The following is a 15,286-nucleotide window of genomic DNA, read 5'->3' as shown; positions in this document are numbered from 1 at the left end:
TCTACAGGGAATGAGGAGAGCAGCAACAATCATCAAAGACCCTCACCACCCAGCCCAGAAAAGAGGTATAGGTGGCACCAGGTTCAGGAACAGCTGCTACCCCTCTACCATCAGACTCCTCAATGACAAACTCAATCAGGGACAGGTTTAAGGACTCTTTGCACATAATTTATTTCTGAATTTTATTTCTGTATTGTACACCCAGTTTATTTACATTTCTCTTGTGTATCTTTCTTTAGTACAGTTTACTGTTAGCAACAAGAAGAAATTCTGCCTGGCCCACAGGAAAAATAATCTCAGGATTGCATGAAATGTCATGCATGTACCCTGACAATAAATCTAAACTTTGATCTGTAGAAAGAGCAACAGATTTACTGTTTCATTTTGAAGCTGTGATCTCCCAAATTCTAATTCCATTGGGGTTTAAATTCCATGCAGTTACTAGTGTGGACAGCAACCTCCTTTGAAGAAGACTGCAGAGCCCACCTCACTGACAAAAGACAAAGGAGGAAAAACCCAACACCCAACCCCAACCAACCAATTTTCCCCTGCAACCGCTGCAACCGTGTCTGCCTGTCCCGCATCGGACTTGTCAGCCACAAACGAGCCTGCAGCTGACATGGACATTTACCCCCTCCATAAATCTTCGTCTGCGAAACCAAGCCAAAGTACTAGTGTGGACTTCATGTGGAATGTCTCTGACAACTCACCAGTACCTCACTCTGTAATCCACATCTCTCTCCAACTGCTTCTCCTTCACTGTATTTCCTCTACTGTTCTTCCTGATGACCTGCATCTTCAGTCAGCATGTGGAGTTTGAATTGACTTGTTTGCAATCTCCCCAGGTAGTGAACAGGCGCTAAACAACAAATCAGACAATAAAGTAGAGATTCTTAAAACTTGACCATAGAACTACTGACACACATTTTTGCCCTACCAGCTAACTGCAAATATTCATGTAAAATGATATTCCCTTTTATCCTCTCGATCAGGGATGGCCAATCTATGGTGCATGCGCCAAAAGTGGTGCCCTGGATGATTGCACCCAGTGACGATAATAAAAAAAAGCTCATGCAAAAAGTATAAACCAAAAACCAATTTGTAGAAAAGAACTCTCAAACAGGAATTCAAGTAGCTAAGAGCTAGAAATGGATTTTACTGAGAATATATCTAAAAATTAGCAATTATTTTTAATGATTTTATTATTTCATGCACATCTTTTGGCGAATTAATCAGTTTTAAATTTTTTTAAATGTTCAATGAGTCAAACTTGGAAAGGACTTTTGTTCTGCAGTCACCCCATAACTGTTCAATACACGTTTGAAACTTGTTTGATTCTGAGGTGCCAGGCGTCTGCACCAATGTTGAGTTGCAGAGTTTTGCCATTAATTTTACAATCGACGCTTGTGTGCCACAGAATTGTGCTTTGTTTGTCCTTTGTGAACATTTGCAGTTTTATACTTTTTCAAAGTTTAAGTTTTGTTTTTATATTCAGTTCCCCATGACAATGCAAAAGCAAATGAACAAAAGAAAATCAGAAAATTATATAGAAGGAAAATTGAAGCTATTTCTTGGGTCTGAGTTATGGACAGAATATGTGATTAACATGAAGGAAAACAATCAAAAGAAGACCAAATATATTTGTTGAAAGGATTTGTGAAAGTTTGGCGATGACAGAGCGTCCTACAAAATTGCTTTAGTGTTGGCCAAAAAACGGAAGTCTTTCTCTGATGGAGAATAAATTGTTAAGTATTGTCTCCAAATATTTGCAAGATGTCTTGGTGATTTAAAAAAAATATGGAAAGGGAAGTTGATGAAATTGCTCTGTCAAAACAGTTATGAGACGCAGTGATACTTCTCATGATGTATCTGAGCAACTGGAAGATCTTGTCCATGCTTGTACTTTATTTTCTTTAGCTTTGGACGAATCTGCTGACATATGTGATGTCGCCCAGTTAAGCATTTTTAAGAGGAATTGATGATCATTTTAGCGTCTTTGAAGAACTCATCGGTCTTGTCACTTCATGGAAAAACAAGAGGATCAGACATGGTTGACAAAATAAAATCATATCTAGAAAATCTACAACTAGATTCTAGTAAACTCATCGATGCTTGTACTGGCAGAGCGCCATCAATAATAGGTAAAGCCGCTGGGACTACAACTTTGCTTGAAAACTTTTTAAGGTCGTCCTCCACTAAAATATCACTGCATTATACACCAAGAGTCACTGTGTGGAAAAACACGTGAATAAAATTAGAGCAAGAGGATTAAATAGATGAGAATTCTGAGAATATTGTGGTATGTTAGATTTGGAATATGGCGATCTTGTCCTTTATGGTGAGGAGAAGTTTGAGTAGATTTTGGAAACTGAAAAATACTGTTCCATCATTTTCTAGAAGAGAAAAATGAACAGCCTGTTGAAAAAGCCCTTCTACATGATAACAATTGGTTATTTGATCTAGCGTTTTTAGTTGCTGTTACCAGCCATATCAATTATCTAAATTTGAAATGCCAGGGCAAGAACAAATTGTTTCCTAGCTTAGTAAATAGTATCAATGCATTCAAAATGAAGTTAAAACTGTTCACTTCTCAATTAAACATTAGGATTTGAGCCAGTTTCCACACTTAAAAGAGCAGAGTGAATGTGCGAGATAATGAAAATTTTACAAAATATATTGAAATAAAAATCAGGTTATTACAAGAGCCACTTGAAAGTCATTTTCGTAATTTAGCTAAAGAAGACTGCATACTTGCAGTTATAAACCCATTTTCACTTAGTGAACAAAAAAAATTATGAAGATGCCTAGTAAAATACAAATGGAACTTATTTACTTGAAAACAAATCATTATCAAACATGAAATTTGATGAGCTTCCTCCAGTCCCAAATGCTTCAGACATGATTAATTTCTGGCGATCATAATCCTGTGAACGTTTTCCAGAATGAAGAAAATTTGTCCAAAGTTATACTTGTCCTTTCAGAATGACGTACAGATATGAACAAGCATTTTCAGTCATGAAACTGATTAAAAACAAAATGAGGTCACGAATGACTGATTCAAATTTGAAGAATTCTCTGCCTCTCTCAGTAACTAACTCCAAACATTAAAAGCTTAGCAAAATCAAAACTGACTCAAAAGTCTCATTAAGGTAATCAATGTTTATCTTGTTTTTATATTAAATCAAAATATTGTGGCGGCGCACATCCTCATGGCAAACTGGCCCCGGTTGTATCGCCACATGGCGGGGCAGCCATGGGGAAATGGTGTCGTCAGAGGTTTCTCTCCGACTCCAGTATCCCTTCCAGCGCACACCCTAGGCAGCGATTATGATATCACAATGCACCAGGTGACTGAGCACTTGTTGCCCTTATAGGGATGTGCTGAATTTGAATAAAAACAGTCGTTAACGACCCTCAACGTGATGGCTGTGTTTCTTCCACTGCTCACACCCCCACAGTGGTGACCCCAACGAGCCCAGACATTTTTCTGCACTCAAAACACCATGGATTCAGCAAAGGTTAACGCTGTCTCCATCAAGCTTCCCCCCTTTTGAACCCACCGACCGAGAACGTAGTTCGGGCAGGCGGAAGCACAATTTCAACTCAACATCTCCTCAGATGCCACGATGTTCTATCATGTTGTGAGCGTTCTGGACCAAGATACGGCAGCAAGGGTGATGACATCATCCACCACCCCCTGGCTATGGGCAAGTTCACTGCCCTCAAAGACCTGCTGCTTGGAACTTTCGGGCTAACTCCCCAGCAACGGGCATCCAGGCTCCTTCACCTAGATCAGCTTGGTGACCGTAGTCCGTCAGCGCTGATGGATGAAATTCTGGCCCTGGCGGAAGACCACAAGCCTTGTTTTCTCTTTCGCCAGATATTCCTGGAACAGATGCTGGAGGACATCCAGCTGCTCCTCACAGATGAAGACTTCTCAAACCCGAGGAGAGCGGCAGCCTGTGCGGATGCCCTCTGGTGCACGAAGAGGAAGAACAAGGCAGCCCTCAACCAGGTGGCATGACCAGGAGCCAGCCGACCGCAAGCCACGCCCAAGACCAAGCCAGAGGAGGGCCAGTCGACCTGGTGTTTCTACCACCAGCGCTCGGGAGCACAAGCCCATAAGTGGCCGCCAGCCCTGCAGGTTTAAGGGAAATGACCAGGCCAGCCACCGTTGATTGCTGCGACAGCTGGCCACATAAACAGCTTCCTTCTTGTGACGGACAGATCCACCGGCTGCCGATTCCTGGTGCTCAGCGTCCTTCCCCCCCATTGCATTAGAGATTCGCATCCAATCTCAAGGTCCAACCATGCGGGCGGCCAACGGTTCCACCATCAGGACCTACGGCACCCACAGGCCACAGATCCAGAATGGGAAGAAGAAGTTCCAATGGATGTTCGTCCTAGCCTCCGTGGTCACCGCGCTGTTAGGGGCCGACTTCTCAGAGCTCACGGCCTACTGGTTGACACGAAGGGCAAAAAGCTGGTCAATGCCTGAATGTTCCACTCCACCCAACTGGATACAGCAGAAGCCCACAGGCCTGAAATCGCCACCATAGCTGCCACCAGGGACGAGTTCGACAAGATCCTCCACTAATTCCCTGCTATCTTAGAGCCACTGTTCAACGCCTCCCTGCCCCAGCATGGGGTCTTCCACCACATCGCCATACAGGGCCCCCCGCTGCATGCTAGACCCAGACGGCTGCTGCCCAAGAAGCTCCAGCAGGCAAAGGAAGAGTTCTCCAGGAACTGGGAATCGTCCGGTGATTGGACAACACCTGGGAATCGCCACTCCATATGGTCCAGAAATCGTCCAGAGGCTGGAGACCATGAGGGATCTACCGTTGGTTGAACGACACAACCACCCCCGACAAGTACCTGGTGCCTCACATACAGGACTTCTCCGCCAACCTCCACGGTGCATGGGTCTTCTCCAAAGTGGATCTCGTGCGGGGGTACCATCAGATCCCGGTGCATCCAGACGACATGGGTAAGACGGCCATTATCACCCCTTTTGGCCTCTTTGAGTTCATGCGCATGCCCTTCAGTCTAAAGAACGTGGTCCAAACGTCACATTGCCTCATGGACTTGGTTGGAAAAGACTTTGTCTTCATTTACTTGGACGATATTCTCATTTCCAGTCACAACCACGATGAACACAAAGCCTACCTCCGCACACTCTTTGCCCGGCTGGCAGACTTTGGCCTCACGGTCAATGCAGCCAAATGACAGTTCAGCAAGGAGTCCCTCAAGTTCCTGGGGCACACCATTTTGGCGGCTGGAGCCGCGCTGGCACCGGAGAAGGTAGCGGCTGTTCAACAATTCCCTAAACCCTCCACCCTGAAAGGCCTCCAAGATTTCGTGGGGATGGTGAACTTTTACCATCGTTTCATCCCCGGAGCCACGCACACCATGCGCCCATTGTTCGCGCTCATGGCCACCAAAGAAAAGATTTTATCGTGGTCAGTAGAGGCGGACAGGGCTTTCATCGTGACAAAGGAGGGTCTAGCCAGCACCACGCTGCTGGTGCACCTGCGGCCAGAGGCACACATGGCGCTCTCCATGGCTGCCTCAGCTATGGCAGTTGGGGGGGGTTCTGGCTCGATGGACAATGGCGCCCACTTACCTTTTTCAGCAAGCACCAGTGCCCGCCTGAGCTCAAATACAGCGCCTTTGACCGGGTGCTCCTGCTGCTGTATTTGGCCATCTGCCATTTCCGCTACTTCCTTGAGGGCAGGCCATTCACAGCCTTCACGGATCACTAGCCCCTCACTCAAGCACTGGTGATGGCTAAGGATCCGTCGTCCACCAGACAGCAGCGCCTCCTCTCGTACATGTCTGAGTTCACGACTGACATCCGACACAGGGCCGGCAAGGACAATGCAGTGGCGGATGCGCTCTGCTGTCCAGCCATCAACACTCTCGTGCCCAGCCTAGATTATGAGCAACTGGCTCAGGCACAGAGGAATGATGCAGAGACGCAGGCCTTGTGGAGAGCCATCTCGGGTCTCAAACTCAAGGATGTCCAAGTGCCCAGCAGCCCGGACACATTGCTCTGCGATATCTCAACAGGCACGCCGCACCTGGTGGTCCCGCCGCTCTAGAGGGTGAAGGTCTTCAGTCTGATGTACGACCTCGCTCATCCAGCAGTAAAGACAACCGTGCGGATGGTCGCGGAGTGGTTTGTGTGGCACAGACTGAAGAAGGAGGTGGCGGAACTGGCCAGGAACTGTACCAGGTGCCAGGCCTCCAAGGTCCAGCGACACACACGAGCCCCCATCCAGAACTTCGATCCGGCGGTTCACAGATTCCAACACATCCACGTTGATGTTGTCGGGCCCCTGCCAGTGTCCAAGGAGGCTCATTACCTCCATCCCATTTAAGGAGGCCTCCGCGGAGACGTGCGCCAGGACTCTGGTCAGCCAATGGATCACCCGTTTCGGAGTCCCAGCGCACATCACTAGTGACAGACGGGTGCAGTACACGTCTGCCCTGTGGACTCAGATGGTGATGCTCCTGGGGGTTAAGCTCCACCACACCACAGCATACCACCCACAGTCCAACAGGTTGGTGGAGAGGTTCCACAGGCACCTGAAGGCATCGCTTATGGCCAGGCTCTCTGGACCAGACTGGGCGGAAGAACTACCCTGGGTCCTCCTCGGGATTAGGATGGCACCCAAGGAGGACCTGCAGGCTTCAGCATTGGAGATGGTCTATGGTGCACCGCTTTCACTGCTGTGTGAATTTTTCGGCCCAGATCCTGACATCACTGCCACCAACAAAAACCTGCTGGCGGACCTATGCAGACGGCTGGCCTCCCTAGCTCCTCCACCCCGTCACGCCATGGCACCCTGCTGTTTTATCTTCCCAAAGAGCTCGACGCAGCCCAGTTCATTTTCATGCGGAGGAGACCACAAGGTGCACCGCTACAGCGACTCTACGAGGGGCCATACAAAGTCTTGCGGAACCTTCACCCTGGACGTTGGGGGGAGAGAGGAACTTTTTACGGTGGATTTATCAGAGCCGGCTGCCAAGGCGACAAGGCGCGTAGCCAGTTCTGGGGGGGGGTGTGGCGGCGCACATCCTCATGGCGAACCAGCCCTGCTTGTATCGCCATGTGGCGGGGCAGCCATGGGGAAATGGCGCTGTCAGAGGTTTCTTTCTGACTCCAGCATCCCTTCCAGCGCTCACCGTGGGCAGCGATTATGGCGTCACTATGCACCAGGTGACTGAGCTCATGCTTCCTTTATAGGGACATGCTGAATTTGAATAAAAACAGTCGTTAACGACCCTCAACATGGTGGCTGTGTTTCTTTCACTGCTCACACCCCCACAATATCACGTAAAAATGCTAAATATGTCTATATTAACATACTTTGACAAAAATTGAATGGGGGTACAAGTTGTATGGCACATCTGGACATGCATGAAAAAAAATGTAAAAGATTGGCCATCCCTGCTCTGGATAGTACCTTCTGTGTTAATTAGACTTGTTATTATTGTTGTGTTTCATGTGGTGCAATGGGAAAGACTTGCATTGCATCTATACATTGTATTTATGTAAATGCCAACAAACTCGAGCCTCAGAGTTGATGTCGGACTATGCTGCAACTAGTCAGAATGTTCTCCACCTGTAGAAAGTTGTAAGAGTCTTTGGCTATTGGTGAATTGTCTTTGTTCTTGCATAGACATGGAGGCCCCAGGATGGATCTTCAGAGATGTTGACACCCAGAATTTGACGTTCTTGATCCTCTCCATGGCTGACCCCTCGATGAGCACTGGTTTGTGTTTTCCTGATTCCCCACTCCTGAAGTCCACATCAGTTCCTCAGCTTTGCTAATGTTGAGTGGAAGGTTGTTGTTGTGATACCACTTAACCAGCTGATCTAGCTTCCTCCTGTACGCTTCCTCATTGCCGTCTGTGATTCTGCCAACAACCGTGGTGTCATCGGCAAATTTATAGCTGCCATTTGAATTGTGCCAGGCCACAGAGACATGGGTGGAGAGTTAGTAGAACAGTGGGCTCAATATGCACCTAAAGTGCACCTGTGTTGATTATCAGTAAGGAGGAGATCTGCAGTGACTGTGGTCATTCAATATTCTCTTACGTTTGAATGGGCAATGATTACCCTGCATGCTTATTGAGGGTCTGCGGAGTAAATCTCTGGATTTCATGCCCTTTTGAGTGTCTGGATGAGCTGGCTGTGGGTTTCAGGGTACTGACTCCCATTGGTGATGTCAGAACCTTCAGTCCTCCACTCTTGGTTCCATGTCAAGGTGAGCACCAACAGTTTGGCTTATTTTACTGCAGAATTCAGTCCAATCATGAAATGATTTAAACCTGCTTTCAGGTGAATGTTTACATGAGTAACTAAGGTCAAGGCCCATTCGTCAAGGCCCTTCTTTCGACGGAAGCAGGCAGTTTATGACATTAAGGCAGATGTTCCCTCATGTGATTCTCCTCTTGAATGATATGTGTGAGCACGCACTCACAGGACTGCTGAAGGCTTCTGTGTGTGACTGGACTGGAACAGGGACTTGAAATGAGCAATAGTCAAATCTATTTTGTTTCACTGTGGATCTAGACCTTTGCACAAGATATAAATGAATGACCTTCACTAATTCTTATTTAATGGTAGAAGCCAATTCCAGCCATTTAAACCTGGGCTACCCAATTACAATCTGCAACCCTGTACGTTTTCAGAGGAGGAGAGAAAACCAGGGAAAACCCACGCAGACATGGGAAGAACATACAGACTCCTTGCAGACAGCACCGGATTAAACCCAGGTTGCTGACGCTGTAAGAGTGTTCAACTAAACTACGACGCTAACTCTGTGACCACATCAACACAAAAAGGTTTCTAGTGTTACCTCTTTCCATGGTTTAAACACTCACTCATCCACAAATGCTGAAACAACTTTTGGCAAATTACTTTCATTTCTTCTAATCTCCCTGCCTCAGGCCACACTGCTCGTGTAGGGTGTGGAGATTAAAACCTTCTATTTGTATCCTGATCTGTGGTTCAATCCAGCAGCTTCCATATTGACTCATTAAACTGGTAAATGTCCCCATTCCATTGATTCACTAAGTATAACGATTTGAGTTGGGATAATTAGTACAACATACAGATCGACATTGATTTTATTTTATGCTGATACATGAAACAGTTTATTACATTTTCATCTGATACAGAAGCAGGAAATGTGAGAGATGCACAACAGGTCAAGCAGCTTCTGAAGTGGCAGGAACAGTTAAAAGTCAGAATTAGTCTTGAAGCATTAATAGGGTTTCTATCTTCTCAGATTCTCCCTGATCTGGTAAGTATTTTCAGCTTCTGCTGATGGTTTTGTTTTTAAATTTGCTAGAATCCTCTCCAGGTGTCCAGCAAGGAGGCAAGACATTGAGCATCACAGGGCATCTCCACTCTGGACCTATTGTACCAATTCCATGTTTAAATCTCCTCCATATCCATTCACTGGGCACAACAAAAGCTTCAATTTTGTAAGATCCTGCACAAAGATTAAGGAATTTCAGCAGGTCCCCTTATCTCTCAATAACAGACCCATTGGATGCATCAGAGCGCGGGACAGGAGCTGCTCTACTTCAGATTTGAAGAGGCTACGGAATGTACTGAATGTATCTCGGAACATCACGCAAACTTCCATCCCTTTACATTTCCTGCTGCCTTGAAAAGGCTGCCGACACGCTGAAGATCCCATCACACCTCCAGTCTCTCTTCTCCCTCCTCCAATCGGGGAGAATGCTTATGAGAGGAAAACAATGATGCCTCCCAGACAGGTTGAACACCTTCTGCACACAGTTTGATGGGAAAATTGATGTCACACCAAAGATAGTTCTGTGTCCCCCTGAAGAACAGGCATCCTGCATTAATGCTGCTGTAGTGAGAAGGATCCTTTCCATGGTGAATCCACACAAAGCAGCAGGACCAGACTAGGTGCTGAGGGACAGTGAGGCCAGGCTGATGGAGGTCCTTATGGACATCATCAACATCTCACTGAAACACTACACTGTCCCCGCAGAATTCAAGGCAGCCACCGTCACCTCAGTGTCCAAGAGTGTAACAGTAACTGGACTAAATGACTACCACCCAGTAGCACTGACCTCTACGATCATGAAGTGCTTTGGTATCTGGTGATTGAACACATCTAAGTGCACCTTCCAGCAACATTGGACTCGTTCCAGTTTGCCTACTGTCTAAATGGGTCCACAGATGATGTAATTGCCTTGACCTTCCACTCTGTCCTGATCCACCAAGAGATTAATGCCTGACTGTTGGTCATTGACTTCAACTCAGTGTTCAACACGATCTTGCCCCTCCCTGCAAATGGATTCTAAACTTCGGTGGAAAGACTATCTGAGTTGCCAGCGAAACCTCAACCCATCATGCACCTGGTCCACCTTAGGGTTGTGTGCTCAGGCCACTACTGTTCACATTGCTGATTCACGACTGCACTGTCAGATTCAGTTCAAGCAGAATCATCGTTTGTGGATGATACAACAGTAGTTGGCCTCGTCTGCAACAATAATGTGTCGGCTAACAGAGGAATTTGGGCAGCTCACAAAATGTTGCAAGAATAAGCTGAGTCACATCATGGACAAGACAAAGGAGATGATTGAGGACTTCAGGAGGATAAAAGTTGAGCATCCTCCACTACACATTATGGCTCCATCATAGAGATCACGAGGTTCCTTGGTGTGCATAACACAGATGACCTATCCTGGACCTCCTCATTAGACAGGAAGCCACAGCAGAACCTACAATTCCTCAGGAGGTAGAGGGCAAGGCTACCAGCCTCCATCTTGACATAATTTTACAGAAGCACAATTGAGAGTGTCCTGTCTGCCTGCTTGTGGCATGGTACCCACAAAGTTAATACAGAGGATCGTCAAAACAGCTGAGGAGTTCATGGGGGTCTCCCTTTCCTCTACTGACCTCATTCACTGGGAGTGTTGCTTAAATATATCTTTTTGTAAGTGTCCCAGTGGGTGACACCCCAGACACTCTGCAGTCTGATTGATGCAGATATCCAGCACAGAAGCAGGCCATTCAGGCCATCATCTTCATGCTGACCTTTTTTAGCCCATCTGCACTGTTCCCATTTGCCAACATTAGGACGGTATCCTTCCAAATGTCTCCTCAATTATCTGATTCATCATCTCCACTGCAGTGAGCTCCAGACAGCCACCACTTTCTATGTTTACAAATGCCCTGTCAATTCCTTCCTCTCACCTTGTGTGCTCCATGGTCTGGAGAAATGCTGTTTTGTCAGGTGGGATATGAACAGTCAAAATTGTACTTGAACTTAAAAGCACACACCAACTGGTTTAAAGTCAGTTTCTTCCCTGCAGCCATCAGGCTCCTGAATGAACCCCACCACAGTGTTATCATGCTGCCCTTGCTTGGTGTTCATTTATCTCCATTCTCATTGCAATTGTCTACTCTGTAAATTGTCCTTTTACACAGCTATCTGAATATTAGAGATAATCTGCTAGACTGATCACAGAAGGACATCAAACTGTATGAGTTCATCACAGGTGCATGAGGAAGCACCAATTTCATTGCAATGTAGCAGAGGAAGAGTTGAGGTGCCACCTGTGTGGGCTTCTGGCATGGATTGCTCTGCATTGCCAACAAAATGGCTGGCATAGCTGGATCCACATGCTGCCCCTTCAACGAAGAAAGTGGAGTGAGCCAAAGTGGGAGTTATCGAGGTTGTGTAATGGAATATATATTTGGGAGATCATTGGTAAAATTAGAGTAGGTTACATACATACACACATTTTAAAACAGATCTTATTTGAAATACTGAAGAATTCATATTCAGTGGACTTTACAGAAACTATGGAGAATGCTGTGCATATTTCACAAGTAGGTGCTAATTGAAATGTCATCATAAAATGAATAGACTATTGTTTTGGACTGGAGACACTCTTACTCCTGGGTTTTGTTTACCTAAAACAACAGATGGGAGCAGAAGGTGGGGATTTTGTGGCAAGTGAGAGAGTCACATGGGCTTTAACCATATAACCATTTACAGAGCAGAAATAGACCATGTTGGCCTTTCGAGTCCGCACCGGTTCACTGATTTTGTGCGCCCTCTTCAGTCATTGGTGATTTTAAGTGTAGTGTATCTTTGAGAATTTTAACATCTATCCATAGGTACTCTGTACTTTGGATGTGAAAACTCATATTAAAATATTCAAAAACATTGGCTGTGTGGGAGAAGCCAGTGAGTGGCCATGGACAATAGCTTCTCAGACTGGAGGCCTTGGAATAGTGGTGTGCTGCAGGGATCGGTGCTGGGACCAGCATAGTTTGTCATCTAGATCCACAATCTGGACAACAATGTGGTGATTGGATCAGCAAGTTTGCAGACAATAGTCAGATCAGAAGCTTTGTGGACAGCAAGGAAGCTTTTCAAAGCTTGCAGAGGGATCTGGACCAGCTGGAATAAACAGCAGATGGAATTTAACATTCTAGCAGCCTCAGTTGGAGAGAGAGGTGAACCAAGCTCTCTCAGCTAGTGTGTGTGTGTGACACTGAAAGCAGCAGAACAGTGCAAGCCAGGAAGCTTGTTGGACCTGAAGAAAAGCTCCAGAGTGGCGCGTGGCTGGAAGAGCCATCTGTCTGATGTTTCTCTTGGAATAAGTAGAACAGAAAGGAACTCTGTGATAGCCTGAAAGAAAGAGGTTATCATCTGGAGAACCCTGATGGGGCAAGTTTCATCATTGAGGTGACTAATGGTGGTACCTGAGTTGTGGAAATCCTGGAACAACAAATCTCTCTCTGCCAACCCTACGAGAACCTTCCTGAGCAGTAAACATTTACCTTTCAAGCACCAAAGCCTGGTGAACTTTATACATGTTAAAATCTGTGCTCAGTATAAGAATTGACTGCAACCAGAGAACTTGGAAGAATGTGAAGTGAGATTGAACTGTGAACCCAAGAACTTTTCTTACATTTATGCACATATCATACACGTACACTTAGATTTAGAAGGGGGTTAATTTGGGTTAGTTAAGTTAATAGAGATAAGTTAAAGTTTGATTCTGTTTTCATGTTTAAAGATAATTAAAAACAATTTTTGTTTAAGTAACTACTTGTTTGGGTGAATGTCTATTGCTGCTGGGTTTTGGGGTCCTTTGGGCTCGTAACAGTGGTGGTGGAGGGAACTGGTTGGGTCTGTTATTAAGGAAGAAGTGGAGAGCCTTGAGACCATCATGGTGGATGGAAGTGTATCAGGATTGGATTTCCATGGTTAAAATGAGGCCGTCGAACTCAGGGAACTGTAAGTTGTCAAACTGATGGAAGTTATATCCAAGATATGGGTAGAGAGGGACTGGACCAGGAGTCAAGGTATGATGATACCAGTTCAGTGGGACAGGAGCACATGGAAACATTGGGTCTACAAGGACAATTGGGTTTGTGGATCTTAAATAGGGACAGTGCAGGGCTGGGAAACAATGAGGGTTATCTATCAAGATCAAGCAGCAAAGTTTTGGATTGATTTTTCTGCACAAACATTGTGGACTGATGGGCCTGTTCCTGTGCTGTACAGTTGTGTATACTGTCCACAGAGAGAAGCACTCATGCAGAACCAAGATTCATACTTACCCACGGCTGCCTTGACTTTACTGTCAAGGATCTGAGCAGAGGATGGGCTGTGGAACTTGCCTCTGATAAGTCTGCTGAGTATCTTTCCTCTCACAACGTTTCCCCACCCAGTTGGTGACACCCCAGATCTGCAGTCTGATTAATGCAAATATCCAGCACAGAAACAGGCCATTCAGCCCACCTGCCCTGTTCCCATTTACCAACATTAGGACGGTATCCTTCCAAATGTCTCTTCAATGGTGTAATTCTCTCTGATTCATCACCTCCACTGCAGTGAGCTCCAGACAGCCACCACTTTCTGTGTTTATAAATGCCCTGTCAACTCCTTCCTCTCGCCTTGAACCAAACCATTCTTGTCTTTGATGCCTGTGTCATGAGAAGAGGATTCGGACTATCTACCCTAGCCGTGCCTATGGCATCTTTTATTCCTCCATTAGGTCACCCTTTCACTCTAAGAACAAGAAGACCAGCCTGTCCAATCTCTCCCAGTGACTAACATCCTTCGGTCCAGCAACACCCCAGATAATCCATTCTGCCAGCCACATCTTTCTTCTTACAAGGTGACCAGGACTCTGGTGTTGAACAAGTCATTGGGTCATGGAGACGTGGCATGGAAACAGGCCCTTCAGCCCAACTTGCCCACGCCGACCAATGTGTCCCACCCACACTAATCCCACCTGCCTGTATCTGGCCCAAATCCCTCTGTGTTTTGAAAATTTGCAATATTGCATCCCAACTCTCATATTATTTTGCCAACCTATGAAGACAAGCATGCCATGTGTTCTCTTCACTGTCCTATCCACTTATTCCTATTTTCTGGGAATTTAACTTCTCAATTGCATAAATTTTCATTTGTCAGGATTAAATTCCATTTTCTGGATCTCTGCTCATCTTTCTACCTTATCTATATCCTGCTGTAGCCTTGGTCAATGTTCTTCTTTATCCATGAACCATCAAATTTCATTTCAACCTCAAACCTCCAATCATACTTCCTACATTAATGTCCAAATCATTAATATTTCACTCGAATGGTTTGTTGCTTCCCAGGTGCCAGGGTCAATGGAGGGTGAGCAATCAGAAGTCGTGGTACATATTGGTATCAATGACATAGGGAGGAAAAGGAATGAGGCTAGGTAGCTAAAAGACAGGAACTCAAGGGAGTAATCACTGGATTGCTGCCTGTGCCACATGCCAGTAAGGGTAAGAATGGCTGTATAATTGGTGCAGGAGGCAAGGTCTAAGGATAATAGGGCTCTCTTCTGCAGAAGGTACAATCTGTACAACAAGGATGGGTTACATCTTAACTAGAAGGGGACCAACATCCTGGCTATGAAGTTTGCTACAGCTGTTGGGGAGGGTTTAAACTAATTTGGCAATGGTATGGGAGCAAGAATGGATAGGGCAGAGAATAGAAAGATGGCGGAAAGGTTGATCCAATGTGTAGTGAGATTTTGAGGAAGGACAGGCAGTGAAGGGAGTATAAATGTAGTCAGTTTGACAGGTTGTAATGTGTTTCTGTCAATGCATTAAGTACAAGGAATATGGGAGATGAACTTAGAGGATGGATCAGTACATGGAATTATGACGTTGTGGCTGATGGAGATTCTGGGATCAGATGTTTTAAAAGCGATAGGATGTGAGGTAAAAGAG

The 15,286-nt window shown here is 45.7% G+C and overlaps 1 long non-coding RNA gene across 1 annotated transcript in view; it reads right to left on the bottom strand.

Annotated features, from left to right (window-relative positions):
• Positions 1–549: 549 nt before the first annotated feature.
• LOC138749205 (uncharacterized) overlaps positions 550–15,286 on the bottom strand; it is a 65,539-nt gene continuing 50,802 nt past the window's right edge. Inside the window, exon 4 of the long non-coding RNA XR_011348476.1 lies at positions 550–859. This is a non-coding gene — a long non-coding RNA (uncharacterized lncRNA). The remainder of the gene's footprint in view (positions 860–15,286) is intronic.

Source organism: Narcine bancroftii, chromosome 14, assembly GCF_036971445.1.
Source record: "Narcine bancroftii isolate sNarBan1 chromosome 14, sNarBan1.hap1, whole genome shotgun sequence".
Lineage (NCBI taxonomy): Eukaryota > Metazoa > Chordata > Chondrichthyes > Torpediniformes > Narcinidae > Narcine > Narcine bancroftii.
This window is presented reverse-complemented; position numbering and strand designations above follow the sequence as displayed.